We start from the raw sequence: 16668 nt of genomic DNA, 5'->3' as shown, positions 1-16668 counted from the left end.
GTAGATATTTTCTTAGGTGTGGAATTTTATGAGATTTGGGGTGTTGGGGTGCAGTATTGTGATAAAATATTTCTGTTATCTTGAAGAGATTCCATTTCATGATTGTTCTACTGGCGTAGATTGACTTCCGGAAGATTTGTGCTTAATTGATTGCAGCCCAAATGTCAATGCAGGAGGAAAAAATTTAAGCACTTTCTTGGTATCTTTATTTCCTAGATTGTCAATGGATCAGAGGTGGTTGGGGTTGATGTGTAAGCTGGCTAGGCTGTGAGGTGTCATACGGGCTTTTACCTTCCACCAACCTTACCTTTTACTTGTTATCAAATTGAGAACTCCTGAAAGCTCAGCAAATGCCCGTCACCATCAAGGGTTCATTGTAGACTCTGCTATATCCAGCCCTTAGATCATTGGGAATCCTCAGATTGACGGATGCTCATCTTCTTGGAATGGTAGGAAGGTTTACACAGCTGTCCTTCCTGCTCCACTGTTTACTAAGTGATTTACAAGTGCAAAGAAAATAAAATCAAGGAATCAGCAAAGATATGTAGCATTATTAGCAGGCACTAAAGAAGTGATCCATCTTATTTTTCTTCTATCATGTCTTGAAACTCTTCTCCTTGGGTGGTTTTTGAAAGTGATTCCTCTCCCTCTGTCCAGGGGTGAAATTCAGCAGGTTCTGACAGGTTCTGGAAAACCGGCAGCGGACATTTTGAGTAGTTCGGAGAACCGGCGAATACCACCTCTGGCTGGCCCCAGAGTGGGGTTGGAAGGAGATTTTGCAATATCCTTCCCCCAGCAATGGTGAGGGAATGGGGATTTTGCAGTATCCTTCCCCTGCCACGTCCATCAAGCCACACCCACCAAACCACATCCACAGAACCGGTAGTAAAAAAAAATTGAATTCCACCACTGGTCTTTACGTCAGATTGACTTCTAGTGAGTACCTGCATAAATTCAGGGATCCTGAAGTTAGTGAAGCCCAGATGGGTTAATATTATATTGTTTTTTTACTCTCAACCCTTGTTTTCATTTTGAATTATATGTTTATCATTGTACGAGTTAAAGTTTTACTGAGGTTTCCATTTTTTGCCGCTTCTGAGTTTCTGTGGCAAGCTCAATATAAGTAAATCGAAACAAACTATCCACCTTGATCTAATTTCTTCCCATCCCCAAAAGGATATTACCAAAATGAACTTCTTTCACAAGTGCCAGGATTATCAATGCCACAGTTTCCTTTTCTAATTCAGCACAAAATGCTTCCAATACCGTGTTTCCCCAAAAATAAGACCGGGTCTTATATTAATTTTTGTTCCAGACGCATTAGGGCTTATTTTCTGGTTAGGTCTTATTTGGGGGAAAATACGATACTAAATGCACCCATCTGGCTGATAAGCTTAACTGGGGCTTATTTTGGGGGTAGGGCTTGTATTATGAGCATGCTGAAAAATCATGCTAGGACTTATTTTCCGGTTGGGTCTTATTTTCGGGGAAACAGCGTAGGAGCACACACGTTTTCAAAAACCACTTTTTCCTATGGATGTATTCAGCAATACCCTGCATCTTGACCCTGATCTCTATGGGGTTGCTGAGACTATGGAATCTGCATTTGTATCTTCCAAAAAAAGACCTAGAGAGCAACTTTTTTTTTTTTTTTGGTACAAGACATGGATGTTGCAAGTCTTACAGCATGCTCATTGCAGGAATGTCCGTCTCAGAAATATGTAGAAATGAGATGCATTGCAAAAGGCCCTTGGGAACCTTAGAAATGCCAATGAGAACTCTCTTGGATGATGTAAGCACCACAGAGTAACAGAAAATAAGGTGCTGAATGAAAAATCTTACTGATTCTTGGCAAAAGATCTGAGAATTCTTCTCTTCCTCATTTTGCACTCTAATACTGGTGTATTAAGGTCTTACCTCCATCTTCCCTTATTGTTTTTAAATTAATCCTTTTAAAAAATGGCTTATGATTGTGGAAACAAAAAATTAAATACATATAGTCCTCAACTTATGACCACAATTGAGCCCACAATTTCTGTTGTTAAATAAGACATGTGTTAAGTGAGCTTTGCCCCATTTTACGACCTTTCTTGCCTCCGTTGTTAAATGAATCATTGCAGTGAATGAGTTAGTAACCCGGTTGTTAAATGAATCTGGGTTCTCATTGACTTTGCTTGTCAGAAGGTTGCAAAAAGTGATCGCATGAACTTGAGACATGGCAACGGTCATAAATATGAACCAGTGGCCAAGCATCTGAATTTTGAACACATGATCATGGGGATGGTGCAAAGGTCGTAACTGTGAAAAATAGTCGTAAGTTACATTTTTCAGTGCTGTTGTAACTTTGAACGGTCACTAAATAAACTGTTGTATGTTGAGGACTATCTGTAGATGTGTTTGTATTCAAAAGAGGGTAGTGTTACTTTAGAGAACATTGTAGAATAAACCACGTTTTCTGCTTAACAACTTGGCTATTTTTCCTGATCCTAAGTAGCTAGTGAATAAATAAAGAATTATGACTGTCTGTTCATGCTATTCGAAGATTATGAAACTTACTTTTAGTATTTCTGCCCAGAATGGGCAGGAGAAATTAAATCGTTTCATTGTATTGATTTTGTTGGAAAATTACTGTGAGTAATGTGCACCCAACAGATTCCCAGCCAATTCTTATATCCAGATAAGAGTAGACAGGCAAGCTGCTCAATTCAGCTAGTCAAACAGCAACAGCATGTTTGTTTATTAAACATCAGGAAATACAACCCCCACCTCCCCAAACCATTAACTAGGAAAAACTGGATAAAAGACAAAGCAGGCAGAGGGAGAAATGAATATATTAAAAACAGTTTACATAATCTATCTCAAAAGAACACAACAGAGGAAACAGCACTGTGGGTAAGTAGCATGGACTGTCCCAAAGGAAGTGCCCTTTGCTTATTCCAATTTTCACCCTTTTATGTGTGTAACAGCAACAGAATAGAAATAGAAAGTGAGACACTGGGGGATCCCTCCTCTGTTTTGAACCTTGGAGGAGGTGGGGGGGAGAAACAATTTGGCGATGGGGATGATGTATCCCCACAGTTTTCTTCAAATGCTTCCAGAGTACTCCATTCCACACATTACCACCAGGAATGGTGCCCATCCTATTTAGCCTGATGTTTTCTTGTGAAAGAAAATAATTTGAAAAAAGTATTGGCTACTCACATATGCTACACATGGTTTTAGTTCAAAGATGTGATTCCTGATTAGGTCTTTGTTTAACATTAGGATATTAATATAGTATCCCATATATAGTATTATTCCCTTTAGATGAATGGGGCTTTTGGTTTTGTCCTGATAAAACCCATCAGATGTTTGAGACCTCCATTCCCACCCAATGGCAAGAGATTCTTTGAGTTGTTGCCTTCATATTAATATTCATAGATAGATAGATAGATAGATAGATAGATAGATAGATAGATAGATAGATAGATAGATAGATAGATATTTTTTTCTGGTTTGCCTTCCTCTGATTACAGACAGAGACCATATACACTGTAAAGCTGGCCTGATGGCCTCTTGAATTTCTTGTCTCTACTTTTTCTCAAAACCATCTGCTTTTGACAAATCTCTCCCAAAATCTATTATTCCTAGAAAGTCCTACCCTCAAGAAAGGAGAATGGAATTATTCTCAGAATTCTTTGGGACAATTACAAAGGTCTTGACTTTTTCTAATCCCATTTGGCAGCTTTTCCCCTTCTTTTCTCTTAATAGACTGCAACTGTACCAAACGGAAACATTTTCTAAATTTTCTCAGACAAGGCTCAAACTTTTCCCAGTGCTTTTTCATGATGGTTCCAAAAAAGCAAGTTTTATTGCCAGAGCTGAAGTCCATTGGTTTCCCAATCACTAGGTCATCGATGTACAAGATTTATTAGCTGCCCTTTAGCCAAACACCTCAACCAGCCACTTGCTTGGTGCACTTTTAAATATAAAATTAAATGTCAAAGAGCCTTTTAAAAAGTTGACTGGCAATTGTCACATTGATTCCAGATCATCGATAATATTTGGCTTATATGTGTGAGAAAGTCTAATCCTGTGATGAAATTAATGGAACCTGTAGGATTGTTAACTTCTGCTGAACACCACAGGAGTCTTTAAGCTGTTTTCAGCCATGCACCATGCAATCCTCTTAGGGCTAAGAAAATTTCGAATGCAGAATTCTTTTCCAATTTTTGCTCACAGTCAGGACATGAGTACATGGAGCTGCACGTAGCTTTTCATGGAAGAAAAATGAATTAGCAGATGTGGGAGGTTTGAGTGTCTCGGCTGTAGCTAATAGCGCCCCCCCCCGAAAGTTTTCTTTCACAAAATAGCCACTTTAGTCACCCTTAAAAATGGAAGAGTGTTGTGCTTGATGAGGAAGGAGCTCTGCCTTCCCAATGTTTTCTAATTCCATCCCCAGAACGAAGGCCAATATATGAAGTTATTGAGAGGAGTTAGTGAGTAGGAGTTAATTACCGTATTTAAAGAAAAGCTTGAAGATCGCAGAAATTTCAGAGCAGATGTGAGCAAACTTGTTACAGCTGCAGTTTCATTTTAAATTACCACACCCCCCTCAGGAAGCTACAGGGAATGGAGTAGTTACAAACCACTTCGGTTTGGCAGACCGTCGGAGGTAGCAGCAGTGGGGTGGGGGAGAGAGAGATGGTTTTGCACGCATGCCACTTTCACAAATGCAGCTTTGTACACATGTGAGTATGTGCACGTGTGCTCCCCCACCACTTCCGCAGTCCGGTTCCGAACGGGCTGCAACCTAGCACTAGGCCACAGATTGGGGGTTGGGGACCCCTGCGTTATGGAATCACTGAAGAAGGCAGATCTAGAATTTTCAAACTCCACTTTTGTGTCTGTGTTCCTCTTGTCGGTAGATTGGACGGCTTTTATTGTGTTAATATCTGTGATAAGCTTTTGGGAAGTTTAAAGCGTTTATTTCTTACATTTCTTACAAAAAGGGTAAACATTTGTTAGAAAATGAGCAGTATAATTCTGGGACACATCAGAGGGCTGATTCTGAGGCAGGTCACTTGGAATCTGGTTTTCTTCTATATCAATTTTTGCCATCATAGTCGGCTGGGAATGATGGTAGTTGTGGTCCCAGTAATCTAGACAGCCTTAAATTAGTCAAGCCTATTTTAAATGACTCAATCCAAGGATCTTTCATTGAGCCTTCTGAATCTAAGGTTTTCCAGTAGTATTGAGACTACATTTACCAGAAGCCGCAAAAACTATCCTTTTAGTAATAATGGTTTTGAAAGTGTTGGTAAGATATGAGGGTGTGTGAATTTATTTTAACTACTACCAGGACAAGCAAATTTCTATACCCAGGATGAAGATAAAACTGCCACCAAGCATTCTGCTTTGCTATTTTTGGCACTGAATTTGGAGCCAAGGAGAAATTATTTTATCATAAGCCACGCTCAAGGGGACACTGCAGACTTAAGCAATAACAATTCTTTTGTTTTTGGATTAGCTAAAAATCCCATTAAATATTTCCATTACTGAAAATAAGTTATATGACAAGGATTAGTAAAACAGAAACTTGGCTGACAGACATTGCTAAACTGCCTCCCCACTTGATTGTTCATCTTCCAGATGTGCAAGGATTACAATTTTCAAAAGAAAAGAACATTTGTAACTCAGGGTTGAACTATGGAGTCCTTGGTGCTCTCTGAGTTTAGTTGTTTTCTTGCAGACGTTTCATTATCAGACTACATAACATCTTCAGTGCTAGGAGAGAGTGGGGTTTGTTCTCTTTTTATAAATTAGTGGCTTGCCCTGTCAGAGTTAGTGGGGGTGGTCTTTGCACTTCCTTGATTAGGCTGTTGTTTACTGTTAACTTGTTTGAGTTCCTGGATTGGGGTATTGTTTACTTCTTGATTTTTGCTCTAGTTAATCTCTGCTGATCTGGGTGTTGATTGCTAGTGGGGAGTTGTTTTGGTCTTTTTATTTCCTTTCTGGCTGTTTGATTGTGTCTTTTGATTGGTATGTAGATGTTGTTTAACTCTCTGTGCCTGTTGATGATATGATTATATTTTTCATCTATTCACCTTCCCCAATCATAAACTTTCCAAATGCACTGGGATTGGGAATGCTGAAGACTGAACACTGGAGTACTAATACTGCTGAAGCCACACTGCATAGGAAGAAGCAGTCATATATTTTATTTACAGTACTTTGATCATACGTCCTTTATTTTATTTTATTTTATTTTATTTTGTCCCACATGTTCCATCCTGTAAAGTCCCTGACAAGGTTCTACATAACATGTATGACTCACCAAATCAAATCTGCTCTTTTCTTTAGATGTGGACTTACCTTGTTTTTGAACCTCATCTCTTTTAAACTCAATGCACAATTTACATATAAATATTTGTACTTATTTATATCAGTTTATTTGATTGGCCTGGAAACAAGATGGATCATGTCACAATTTCCAGAATGTTAATGCTAACATTTGTTCAACTTCAGGTTGATATTTTGCATTAGAGCTCCCAACATCAAAGGTAATTGGAATCGGCACATAAATAACACAAATCCATGGCTAATACCTTAAAAAATAGTTTGCCTTGAAAGAGCAATTATGGGTTGTTAGTCTTTGATTTTGAACTGATTTTCTTTAAATGAGACCACCAGCCTGAATTGCAAATTGTTTCTTATTTTTCAGTTTCACATTCATTTGTAATGCAGGAAGGATAGGATCTCACACACACATGCCCCAAACCTTGCCTGGGCTTGCTCAGTCTGCACAATTTGCAACCCACAAAGAATGAAGGATCTCCAAGAATTTGAAGGGATTTTTGTGGCTGGTGTTCTACCTAGAAAGTGGGATTGAGCTAGTCGGATAAGGCTGCATTTCAGATCAATAGGTTTGCTACCTGAAGATACTTCTCAAGAAGTTGCAAACAATCTAGCTGACCTTCACACATTTTGGAGATTAATTCTTATCAGGACCAGCTAGGGTGACTTACAGCCAAAGATTCTGAGAATTGTCCAAACCTTCTGAAGTCCATCAGATTCTTAACTCTGTCCCAGATTCACTAGTTGATATGCACTGTGGGGTCTTCCATGAGGGCCTGTCATACTGGGTGTACCAGCAATGACCTTTTCTGGTTAGAGAGAGAGAGTCATTGTTAACTACGTTTAAATAAGTGCCAGATACCACAGATGTGTATGTGTGAAGCTGCCTCTGAAGACTCTCTGGTTGCTGAGTCAGAACACAGCCAGGAAAGGAATAGCTAAGTCTAGACAATGGCAATGTATTTCCCAGTGTTTATGCAACTACTTTTGTACTACATTTCTTAGGATAATTCAAAGATCTGGCTCTTGCATTGAAAACTTTAATGCAGAAGTACAAAAAACAATTCTTTTGTATCTTCCAGAGCCTCTCTAGAATGAGCAAGTTCAATATTTTTATTCTTTTTATAATGCATTTTTGAGAATTTGGGAGGTTTTAAGGAACAAAAGCTGTAAATCTTGCAGATGTGTAAGCCCTATAAGAATTATCAAGTCTGGCATTCACTTGTCCATATACTGAGTACATTCATCTGAAATTAAACGGAGAACAATGAGCAAAATTGTCTTCTCAATGGTAGCATGCGACCAGTGATAGGATTCAAATAATTCAACAACCACTTCGCCCAGGGTCAGGTTAGCTGTCGTGGGAGGCGTGGCCCATCCCCATCCTTCAGCTCAGCTGCACAAGCGGACTGAGACTTCTGCAATGGGCAACCTGATCCTTGGCGAACCAGTTGTTAAATTACCCTCCAGCTATCAAAGTGGGTCCTGGGTGCTGCACTGCAATGGAGAAATGGGCAACAGAGTGGCCGGCATGAGGGAAGGAAGAAGAGCAGGAAGAAGAAAGAAGGAAAGCGGCCTTCTCCCATTGCCCATTTCTCCATTGCAGCGCAGCACGGTGCCCAGGATCCATTTTGATAGCAGGTAGGTGGGTAGGTAATTTAACAACAGGTTCGCCTGAACTGGTATGAACCAGCTGCATTCCACCACTGCATGCGATCTGTAAGACATTCTTGACTAAGTCATTCATTTAGTACTTACACTGATTTTTTCAGAGATTTAATTTCCTCTCTTCTTCCTTGTTCCCATTTAAAGGTTTTCTAGTGCTATTTTTTACTGCTTGTACAGATATTTTATTACTGCTTGTTTTATACAGGTGGTCCTCGACTTAGTTCACTTAGCAACTATTCAAAGCTATAACATCACTGAAAAAAAAGTGGCAACTGACTCATATTAATGATGGTTGCTGTGTCCAAAGGGCATGTGATCATGTTTTGCAACCTTCTGACCAGCAAACTCAATGAGGAAACCAGATTCACCTAAGAACCGAGTTACTAACTTAAGAGCTGCAGTGATTCACTTAACAACTGTGGCAAGAAAGGTCGTAAAATGGGGCCAATGTCTCGCTCAGCAACATAAATTTTGGGCTCAGTTATGGCCGTAGGTCAAGGAGTGCCTGTATTAATTGCAAGAGGTCAATTTATATCTAAAAGCAACATATGAGTTCTTAAAGCAATAACATTTAAGATTATTTAATTTTGTATAAAATTAATTTAAAATTGTGCACGCATTAGTTTATATAAGAAAGTTCTCTTGGAGATTCAGTATATCTCAACTGTCAGTCACCTGTCAAGTACTGCAATCATTGCAAATCTGTAAATGTATATACACACATGAGTATAAAATATGTAGCTATCCAGTATAGCCAGCAGGGTATTTCACTTGATAGTTATGTTTTTCAAGTTACATGTACACACACCAGAGGTGGGTTTCAGCAGGTTCTGACCAGTTCTGGAGAACTGGTAGTGGAAATTTTGAGTAGTTTGGAGAACTGGTAGTAAAAATTCTGTCTGGCCCCGCCCCCATCTATGCTTCCCAATTCCCAGCTGATCGGGAGGAAATGGGGATTTTGCAATAACCTTCCCTGCCACTCCCACCAAGCCACTCCCACCAAGCCATGCCACACCCACCAAGCCACACCCACAGTACCGGTAGTAAAAAAATTTGAAACCCATCATTGACACACACACACACACACACACAAATGTTATTTCAGCTGCGCTTTCCGACTCCAGCCTTATATAATATTTGATTGCAATCCTGTGTCTGTGTATTTGGCAGTAAGTTTCTTTCTCAATAGACCCGCATTGCTCATCGAACCAGACTAACAGTGGTCCCTAATCTTTTTATCAAAGGGGCCATTTTTTATTGCTTTCCTGTGTTCTTTCCAGCAATGTCAACTAAGGATTTGCTATTATATATACCGACTATTGAATTGGACAATACTCGGAAAAACAATTCAGGAACATCCATTTGGGAATATAAATTTGTCAAAAGTGCACCCATACAAACTGGACTTATTTCAAATAAGTGATTTAGGTTCGGCTTGCAAATGTTTCTAAAGGCAGAATTTTATACTGCCAAGACAAACAATACAAAGGGAGAAAGGCACCTTAACTAGATAGCTATCTGCTAAAACGTCTTGCTCTTTTGCCCAGTTAGATATGCTCCCGCCAACAAAATCTGCATCAAAAATATTTTCTATCCTGAATGTGTGCATTCCTAACAGGTGGAATGAGCCCATCGGTTTGTAATGTAGTCTCTTGACTTGAGTTCATAGAGCAGTGTGGAATAAAATGGCTTTGGCTGTTCTTATAGCATATCTTGTTGCTTTTAGAAAGTCGTGTTTCATGTGGCATACCTGTCTATAACCAATTTTAATTTGCATTTTCAGTATCTTACTAAAAAGTGTATTGACCAAAGGCAGGCTGGGTATCAGAGGTCAGGGGTGCTATTCAGCAGGTTCTGACAGGTTCTGGAGAACCGATAGGGGAAATTTGAGTAGTTCAGAGAACCAGCAAATACCACCTCTGGCTGGCCCCAGAGTGGGATGGGAATGGGGATTTTGCAATATCCTTCCCCTGGAGTGGGGTGAGAATGGAGATTTTGCAGTATCCTTCCTTTGCCACGCCCACCAAGCCACCACATGCCCACCAAGCCATGCCCACAGAACCGGTGATTAAAAAAAAATGAATTCCACCACTGTCAGAGATCAATATTTATTTATGGGTCCATCTGGTAATGATCATGACAAAGGAAAAATTGTGACTTGGACTGTAGGAAAATAGCAAAGGACATGATTTAATGTTTGAATGAAGGGAATTAAAGAAAACCAGGTAAATTGTGTATCTGGGAAACTAGGAGAAAGGGAAAAGGATGCAACAGATCTGAATTAAAGCATTCTAATCATGTGGAATGTATATCAGAATGTATCAATTGGTATCTTCTAGGTTTACTGTGCATATTTAAGAAGATAGGAATTTATAGGTTGCTACAGCTACATGTTATGTTCCAGTGAATTGTCAAAAATGGAAGAACCAAAGGGGAATTTGGGGGGCGAAAAACTGTGCAACATTCTGAATGACTATGACCCAGGAGGAAAAAAATGATACTAGGTGACTATAATGGATGGATGGCAAAGAAACTACCCCCCCCCCCCAAAAAGTGAGCCATTCCAGTACAGAAGTATGTACTGGACAAGAAAGTTGATTGTTCATTGAGGAGTTACTTAGAAAAAAAAATTGTTTTGAATAATGGCTTAAGGATGAGTCTCTTCATACCTACACATGGCAAAGGAATATCTGCATTACCCCTCTACAAGTATTATTGATGTGATTGTGGGAAGTCAACCCCCTCCGGAAGAATGAAAAATTTGGGAAATATTAAAAAGGCAGACTATTATATTTTCCCTAAAGGAGAAATGGAGAAACATGCTCTTAAGGACATAAATCAGCCCCCAGTCTTTCTTAATAGCCCACAGCAGATGACAGCACTTAAGAGATAAGGAGCTTATTGAAAGAGGAAGACAAGTATCTAGATGGCACTATCCATAAGCAAAGCAAATACTGCCAGCAGAAGCCCATTCAAGACAGAGTATTTCGAAAGTCCTTGCAGCAAAGTTTGACAGCTAACAAAGCCAGAATGATAGGATTAGAAAGCAGCCCCTCACCCAAGATTCAATACAGGACGAAAGCCATTAAGCCACAATAGGAATTGCCCAACATCCTTTCACAGCACAAGACACTTCATTGCACTACCCCCAGAGCAGTTCAAACTTCAACATCACAGAAACCTATAAAGATCCATTCACTCATTCAACCATTTGTTCAGCTGATCCAGAACCCCAAACCCTGGTGGTTCTGTTCATCAATAAATGGACCTTCTCTGGATAAAAATTTGGTGGGTTATGCAAAATGTTCTCAAGAAAAAACTCCAATTTTCTCCTCAATTGTTTTTATTGGGCATAGTTAAGGGTTTTTCAATGGGTGAAACAAAATTGATATTGTACATGGTGACAGCAGCTAGGTTACTGATTGGTCAATATTGGAAAAGGGATGTTTTGCCTACTATTGAAGAATGGACTTTGAAGGTGGCCAGTTTTGCAGAAATGGCGAAGATATCAGCATACTTAAAAGACCGGACTCAAGAGACTTATGCATGGGAGTGGAAGAAATGGATAGATTATGTGCAGAATAAATACCAAACTAGGAAGTATCAGATAGCTTTTAGTTGAATGTTGTGTAGAAATGTATAGTATATAGGGGGTAGAATAGTTTAATGTTATGTAGAAATGTATAGTACACAGAGGGGAGAATAGAAGGGCGGTAAAGTATGATATGATATAAAATGATTTGGATTTGGATTTCACCTTGGGGAAGTCATGGGTGGAGGGGAGGGCTAGGGAGGGTTAGGGAGGGAAAGGTGGGGGGGAAATGGGAAAATTTGTATTTGTAAAACTTTTTCAATAAAATAAAAATAAAAATAAAAATAAATGGACCTTCTTTCCAATCAGCCTCCAGCCTCCATTTTATACCCAGCGTCTTTCTCCCAGCTTGGAACTGAACCAGATGGATTTTTCCATCCAACACTTCCCTTCAATCATGTCCAATTTGTGGAGACTGCCTGGACAAGTCCTTGCAGGTTCCTTGGCAAGGTTTTTCAGACAAGGTTTGACATTGCCTGCTTTCTGGGGCCAAAAGAAAGCAACTGGCTCAGGGTCACCTGGCTTTGTGTCTAAGGTGGGACTAGAATTCACACTCTCCAGTTTTCTAGCCTGATGCCTTACCCACTACAGCAAACTGGCTCTCTGTTACTGTACTTTCAAATAAAAACAACGGGGTATATATTCTGTAGTGTAGAACATTATTTCTGCTGCATCAAGTATGAATTATACCAGTGTTTCCTGTCCTCATGCTGGCTGGGGTGTTCTGGGAATTGAAGTCCACATATCTTAAAGTTGCTGACTTTAAGAAATACTGGATTAAACTAAGAGCTTGTGAAGACAGCATGAACAGATAGAAACCATAACTGCATTCCCTAAGACAGTGTTTCCCAAAGTGTGGTACGCGTACCCCCAGGGGTACGGGAAGAGTTTGATGTGGGTACGCGTTGCACCGGAGTTTGGTGGGGATCACGTGGGAATATCCACTGCACCGTGTTTAGCTGCGCCCACAGAACAAGGAAAGAAATAGGCGCGTATCACAGTTTTTACACGGGAACTGGGGCCATCGTACATCGTATCGCAACTCATTATGGCGGGAACTTCTGTACATCCTTCACGCAGCTCAGGTTCGGCCATTTTTAAACTGCGGGAACATTAACAGTTGACGTTGAGCCGCGGAGCTGTTTAAACGCCGGAGAATTGCAGTGTTATCTAAGGGTTTCCCAAAGTGTGGTATGCGTACCCCCAGGGGTACCATATGTTTTTTATGAAGGGTACTCAGCGTTACGAAAATTATAGAAGGGGTACACATATGTCAAAAGTTTGGGAAACACTGCCCTAAGAGAAAAGAAGATACAGACAAGTATCTGAAGAAAGTTCCAGATATCTCAGTATTTCTATCAAGAAGCTTTTCCCTGCGCATCTATTACAAGGAAAATGGGGCAGGCCATATCAAAATCATATGCTTATATGCAAAGCAATGCTACCGTATTTCCCTCATTTTCTCCCTAAACTGCCAAACAAATGTGCAGGACAATAACATGGTATTCTACCGGTTTGCACCGGTTCAGGTGTACCGATAGCTCCGATCATCAGCTGAGAGTAAACCAGTTCTCTTGAATGATCAGGTGGGCCTGCCCGCCCCTGCACTATACTGACCTTTATTTCCTGTGTTTGAACCCACCTGATCGGCGTGGCAGAGTGGATTGCCACGCGTCAGCTGTTTCACTCACCAGGGCTGAAGTAGAAGACATGTTTTAGAGCTGTTTTTAATTGCACCGCGCGCACGAACCGCTTGTTACACTGGTTGAATCCCACCACCGGCCAGTTTATATTGCTTCCTGCTATCCTGCATGCCTTTACTCCAATCAGTCAGGAATTAAGGATGGGACCATCTTGATGGAGGTGCTTCATGGCCATTGATGGCAAGACTGGTTCATGGTAGGTTCATTTGCTGATAGGCTCTCTTAATGGTTAGCCATCGGCCTGATTTGTTTTTAATTCCAGTGTTTCTATACAGGGTAGCCTTGGTGTTGATGATATGGGGCAGCAAAACAAATGAGACGATGTAGTCTAGATATGTAGCATATTATGCATGAAAAGAGACCAACCCATGCTAGTTGACTGAGCTCAAATGCATTCACATTATGATCCTTTCCCTTCTTGAATTGGATCATCAAATACAAATTTAACTCAGAACTCTGCCAAAGTAGGACAGAATTTTAAACTCATATAACCCATTTATGCCACACGTCTTGATAATGCTCTGTATGCTCTGTAAGCTCCATTTTCACAGCACTAAAATGCTCTTGTTGACTTCAGATGCTTAGGAGTCAAAATTAGAATACAGGGATGGGGGTGGGGATAATTGGCTTTAAACATCACCTGTTGTTCTTCTTTGGAAAATCAAGCTCTGCTTTCTTGGTTCTGAGCCATTAGGGGAGGAAAAGAGAGCTCTCTTTAATTGCCATCATTAAAATGAATTATTAAAAATATTTGAAAATAGTCAGCAAACAGAAAAATACCTCAATCATGAAAGCCAGCAACTTCAGTTATGTACTGTTATTACCTAATCAGTAACAAGATATACTGGCATGAAATCCTTTGAACTAATGATTCTGATACTTGGATGGTATTCACGTTCATGTGCTTTTAAGGCAGTTAAGTATATCTTAGGCAAACTGAGATTTTATCATCTTGTACTAATACATTCATTTCTTAGATACAGGGGAAAAAATGACTTATTCCCAATTAAAATGAGGTTTTCTTCGCTGTAGAAAAACAAATTACTTATTTCCAATTAATAACTCTCTGTAGCTTCTAAATTTCATTCCTCTTCATGGATGCTTTCCTGGGTTTTCATTTGCAATGCAATCTTTATTCACTCTTTCATTGCTTGGATGCAATCCAAATAACTCCCATATTCTCCAATAAAATGGCCGTGTATCTACCATTTGAACAACCATCTTTGTTGAAGATTGCTGTTGAGCTATAGGCCTGCAACTTCATGCCTGATCAATACCTATTGCCATGCCCCAGCATATAACTTTTATTTTATTTTATTTTATTTTATTTTATTTTATTTTATTTTATTTTATTTTATTTTATTTTATTTTATTTTATTTTATTTTATTTTATTTTATTTTATTTTACTGTTGTTGCTCTCTAGTCCCATCCAGTGGCTGGAGGGACAAATATGCCCCAACATACTATCTTTATATACTGTTGTTGCTCTCTAGCCCCATCTAGTGGCCAGAGAGACAAATACCAAGTATATTGTTTGAAGCTGACCCCACCCCTTTACATATCAACCCACACTCTCAAAACAAGTGCATGCTGGGAAGCCAGACTCCATTTCCTTTAGCATTTGGAGAAGGCAGAAGCACAAAGAAGAATCCATCTTAATCTGTGGCACATGGTCATGCAAGGACAAACCCACATCCCACACACACAGCATCGCTGGTGAGATTTAGATTGCTTGTATTTATTAATTGTTATGCTCAGCAGTAACCCAATACTGTCTATCTTTTTATTTGGTTCTCATTGTATGTATCCCTATTTTTCCCAGTTTCACCATCCTGTTCTTTCAATAAAGCATTCAGATCTATGCCCACGGTCTGTTTTATTGGAGGATAGGTGGGTTTAGCTGCATGTCGAGCTGCACACAGACTAACGTGTAGTGAGGACAGAACACCTATGAATATTTCCAGGAGCCAGGATGCTGTGACTAATAGTTGCACTCTGGTGGCATGTTTCCCTCTTGTTCCCACCCCCCACCCCCCCGCAGTTCTGATCACATTTCATAGTCTGAACAGCGAAGGTATACATTCACAAGATCCATGAATTGGATTAGTTTGGCCATATTTGGCACCTTAGTGGAGCAAAGATGCAAAACCAAGCTTTGCTGATTGGCTTATTTGCTTTTTAGAAATGGAATCAGTTCAGACCTGGTATCCTTATTTGCCTTCTGCTACTTTTGTCTTCCAAGTCAAGTTCCAGTGGTCCATTGACTGTCTTTCCAATCATTAAGAGACAACATAAGGAATTACAAGTGTGGTGATATTTATGGAACACTTAACTCCAGAACAAAAGATCATGCAGCAATTCAGGTCGTATAAATTATACGCAAGGGCCTATAATTTGGAATTTGGGAGACAAGGACTAGTTATTATTTTGCTTGGTAATTATATTTACTGCATTAATTAGCATTCTCATGTGATGTCTGCATCTGTGTCTATATCTACATCCGGCAAACTATACACACAGGAAAGCAAGCCACAATCTAGACAGAACATAGTGAAACAGACCAGCTCCCAGGTTGGCAAACGAGCGAGACAAGGCTGTATCTCTCCTTTATTTATTTAAACCTATTTGCCAAGTATACATTAAAGGTGGATAGACTGGAAGTAGATGAACATAGTTTTAAAACTGAAGGGGGGGAAAATCAGTATATTTTGCTGATGTTCTTGCCTTCTTCCTAGGGCTGTGAGGGTGTGACTGTTTCAAGATCACCCAGCTGGCTTTGTGGCTAAATCAGGACTAGAATTCTCAGTCTCCTAGTTTCTACCCAGTGCCTTAACCAGTACACCAAACTGGCTCCCTCCCTCTGTCTACTCAGCTGAAATTTTGCAGCTTTCTTACACAGGAGTATTGTGCAATTTGTTTAATAAACTTCAAAAAAATTATATAGAATAAGAAGGAGAAATATATTCATGTTTTCCATCTTTATATCCTAGGCAACAACCTGATCAGGAGACAACACAAATCAAAGAGAAGGTCAAGATTTCATGGTTGTAATCAAAAATTGAGAGACATTACCAAGGCATGAGGATAGTATACAAGGAAAGGTTTTAAAAGAAGTGAGAAAGTCAGCCTTAGGCCTATTAATTTTCAGGGTTCATATGTGAATGACTCAATCCTGGGCTAGACAAGACAATGTAATAAGTAAACACAATGAATAAAATGATAGGAAGAAATAAACATTTTATTAGGCCTTCTTGGTTTAGTTTTTTTAAAAAAATCTTCCTAATTGGACTGGGAAGGCATTTCACCTTTTTCCCCCAAGCCCACATGTATTTGTTGAACAAATTAACATCTTGATTTCTTCAGGTTTG

Source organism: Pantherophis guttatus, chromosome 1, assembly GCF_059756535.1.
Source record: "Pantherophis guttatus breed Tessera chromosome 1, ASM5975653v1, whole genome shotgun sequence".
NCBI classification, from domain to species: Eukaryota; Metazoa; Chordata; class Lepidosauria; order Squamata; family Colubridae; genus Pantherophis; species Pantherophis guttatus.
Note: the sequence above shows the minus strand (reverse complement) of the source record.